We start from the raw sequence: 4,138 nt of genomic DNA on the forward strand, positions 1-4,138 counted from the left end.
GAAATGGAACCTTTGCTCTTATAAGCTAGTGGCATTGTTCATGTTATTTGTTACCACTGCAGAACCTGGCTTATCCTGACTGATACATACTCTTTCCCACTCAAGCACATACTCTCTTGAATGTCATAAGCAGCTTTTAAAACACATTTAAAACACAAGGACTTATTATACCCCTCTGGTAAGACAGTGAGATCCACGCTTATCTAACTAAAGGGGGAACTAACCAAGATGATCTTCATTAAACAAGGAAGATCTGCATTAAGACGTTTCTTTGTTTGTCCCAGGACCATGAAGTTACTGGCAACTTTTCTCAATAAGGAAAAGAAAAATCTCTGGTAGGAAATGTTGTTAGGATACCTCTCTACCTTATTTCGGCTCAGACCTCTCTTGGGCTTCAGACATATCTTTAACTGCCTAGTACTTATTTTCACTTGGATATCTCACTGGCATCTCAAACTCAACATGTTCAATGGTAAGCTCATTACTTTCACCCCAAAATATGCTTCTCTTAGTGTGTTCTCTGTCACAGTGAATGTTTTCATGCCCATACAATTGAAGTATCCTTGACTGCTTTGTCTTCCTTTGCCATCGCACTAAATCTTTTGCCCAAACTGATGGTTTCTACCTCCTTGTGTCCCCACTACTGTACCCTACACTGGCCACCTTTCTCTCTTTCCTGGATCAATATAAGCCTTCTCGAGGGTCTCCTTGTCCCCAGCTTCTCCTCTTTTCTGTGCATGCTTTATATTGCAGCCAGAGTGATATTTCTACAACAGACCTGGTCAAAATGTGCCTTTGTTGAAAGTCCTTTCATGGTTCCTCATTGCTCTTAGAAGAAAGATGAAGTTTTAAAATGTTGTCTTCAAATCCCTGATTTGGTTCCTGCTTCCCTCCCTGGTTGCACTTTGACTCATGCTCCACATTCACCCACACTGAACATAATTGAAAGTTGCATACTTTAGAAAACTCTCTTGGCCTTGTTCCCTCCAGCTGGAACAACCTTCTCCTCCGGTTTCTCAGCTAACAATCCTACTCGTTTATCAGTCTTTAGCTTAGATCTTACTACCTCTGGGATACCTTCTTTAACCTACCCAGGCAGGAATAGGTGACCTCTTGTGGACTCCTTTTCTAACTTATTCTCATGCTTATTGCTCTATAACTCTGTCATAATTACCTGTTCCTGCATATTACCCCTCACTGAAATAATACATGCCAAGTGTTTACATGTATGTCATTTAAACCTCACAATAATCCCCTGAGATAAATAATATTCCCATTCCAGACAAGGACACTGGGAATAGAGAATTAAGGTAAGTGGTTTAAAGTCAGTCAGCCAGTTAATGGCGATGTGGGACTTGAACCTATAGGAGTCTGCATCCCAGTCTCTTAGACTTAACTGCCATCCTGTCCTAGACAACTGCAATGTTTACAGGGATCAATCAATGTTGTTCATTGCTGTATTCCCAGTGCTGGGCACATGACAAATACTCAGTAAACTTAGTTGAATAAGTGAATAAAAGAAACAATGGAAAGGTGCCTGGCAAATGATGGGGTCATAGGAAAAACTAGCTATTATTTTTTTTACAACATTTTTGCACAGCAAAGCAGGAAAAAAAGGGAAGAAAAATAAAATAGTACTAGCTCAGTTTCTAGATAGAGTATGGGAAACATACCAAGGGCACAGGAAACAGTGTCTGTACTACTTTTGAAATGGGGAGGCAGTTTTCCACAGAGCAACCTTGCTGGGCTCTGTGCCCTGTTCCTGGCCATTCAGGTTCTCACTCTATCTTGATAAACTGCTGTGTCACAAAAGAACCTTCCCAGTTTCAGCACCATATATTTCTTTCAGGACAACAGGCTATTACAAAAGTTCTCCTGAAAAAAAAAGAAAATCAGTGCTTACGGGGAAAAAAAAATGTTTTCAGTAAGTTCAATACCAACTTGCATTTGGCTAATGTTTAAATATAAGAAAACTAAATTTTTTAAGTAGAAATTTGTGTAGGGCAGGTGATGCTGGTAGGGTTTTTGGTATTTCTGAGTCCTTATCATGGTAAAAATGTTTTAGGGTGAATTTTTAAATTATAAATTGAGGACTTCATCCAAGTAACACATGCATGTGTCAAATAAAATCATATGCAGGATTATAATGAAGAGCTCTAGTCTCCTGACACCTCCATTATCACTCCAATCCCACTATGTAGAGGCAATCTTGTACCCATTTCTTTTTGTTTTTCTGGTGGACTAATGCCCTATTCCTAAATGTTACACTTACTACTGCCATATTTCTCCATGCACATATTACTCAATTTCTTGCTTTGTCACACTGAGTGTGATGGGCACTTGCTAGGTTCCTGACATTCTACATCAATGAATACCTTTTTTTCTGTTTCTATTCCTCTGTGGGAGATTTCCACTGTTATGGGTTCCACCTCCCCAAGGTAGAACCCAAAACTCATTCTCCAGCCTCCCTTGCTTGAAAGAATCAAGTTTGTGGCAGTGACCAAATCTACCAGCATAGGCTGTGACCGAACAGGGAGCAGAATGAGGAAATGGGTATTAGGAGGTCCACTTTCTTTGCTGAGTGTGGTAGCAGGGCTTCAAGCTGGTGGGGGCAATAGGGGCAGAACATCTGTCATCCAAGCCTGAGTGGCACTGGGAGGGGCTATGGAGTCTATGCCAGTAGCTGGGGTAGAGGTGGGGAGATTTCCTAAAGAGCAGCCCCATACAAAACCACTCATTGCAGGGGTGCCTGGGTCGCTCAGTTGGTTGAGCCTCTGGACTCTTGGTTTTGGCTCAGGTCAAGATCTTAGGGTCATGAGATTGAGCCCCATCTCAGGCTCTGTGCTGGGCATGGGGCCTGCTTAAGATATTCTCTCTCCCTCTGCTCCTTCCCCCAGTGCTCAAGCCTGCTCTCTCTCTTTCTCTAAAACCAAACCAAACCAAACCAAACCAAACCAAACCAAACCAAACAAAATAAAACAAAACAAAAAACACTCACTGCAGAGCTATTAAGGGGCTAACGTTTGCTTTTCCTTCTCTATGGGTTTAATGTTAGGGCTCCTGTGCCCCGTCCTGCAATGTAGCTGGCCTCCCCATTGTGTGAAACTGTGTAACTAGTTCTATGAGCCTTTAAGGGGACTCTGATTCCAATACCCTGTAAGGAACTTATTTTCTTTTTAAACTAGTCATCCTGACTTCTGCTGCTTGCAGTAGAGAACTAACTGATCCTTTTGACCAGAATATTGACCACTGCAGTAGGAGATGAGGGTTTATTTTGTTGTTCATACTCACCTTCCTTTCTCCTTTCTTTTCAATTTTTGGTGATTATATTTTACCTTTATGGCAATAAATATTAATAATAAATCTCCATTTATTATTCCATAAACTTTACCTCTTTTGTCCAGCTTTATTAAAATATAATTGACATATAGGCTTAAGGTATACATGTTGATACACTTATAAGTGCAAAATGATCACCGCTATAGAGCTAGCTATCACCTCTATCTCATCACATAATTACCATTTCTGTGGAGAAAACATTTAAGATCTACTTTCTTAGCAACTTTCAATATATATAGTACTGTATTATTAAGTATAATCAGCATGCTGTACATTAAATCCCCAGAACTTATTCATCTTATAAATGCAAAGTTTTGTACCCTTTGACCAACATTTCCCGACCCCAGCCCCTGGTAACTGCTGCTCTGCACTCATAAATTCTATCTCTTGATTCGACACTCCTGGGACCATGATCCCCCACCCTTGCCTCCATCTCCCACTGCCCTCCCACCTCCCATCCTCTGGCAACTGTAGCTCTGCTTTCCACTTTGTCAAAGTTGAGAACATTTCTATTCTACTCTACGGTGATAATTAAATCTTCTGTGCTTTATCTCTCTGTGGATTCTAGAACTGGAAAACTAATAAGCAGCATTGACATTGTTAAGACTATATAAATGTTGACTTCAGAGACAAAGAAGGAGCTGAGGATTATATGTCCTGTTCAACAGGTCTAATGTCATGATTCCTGTGCACTCAAAGCAAGATGTTTCTCGCCTTCAGATCACATGGATTTTTCTGTTCTTACATTTTATCGGTCACTCAAAACTAAGTCATATTTTTTTCCCTTCATTTTTGGAAC

The 4,138-nt window shown here is 40.5% G+C and overlaps 1 long non-coding RNA gene across 2 annotated transcripts in view; it reads left to right on the forward strand.

Moving 5' to 3' along the window:
- Positions 1–4,138, forward strand: part of LOC145722963 (uncharacterized) — a 37,259-nt gene that overhangs the window by 14,878 nt on the left and 18,243 nt on the right. The window lies entirely within an intron of this gene.

Source organism: Leptonychotes weddellii, chromosome 8 (genome assembly GCF_054177405.1).
Source record: "Leptonychotes weddellii isolate Sample4059 chromosome 8, ASM5417740v2, whole genome shotgun sequence".
In the NCBI taxonomy this organism is placed as follows: Eukaryota; Metazoa; Chordata; class Mammalia; order Carnivora; family Phocidae; genus Leptonychotes; species Leptonychotes weddellii.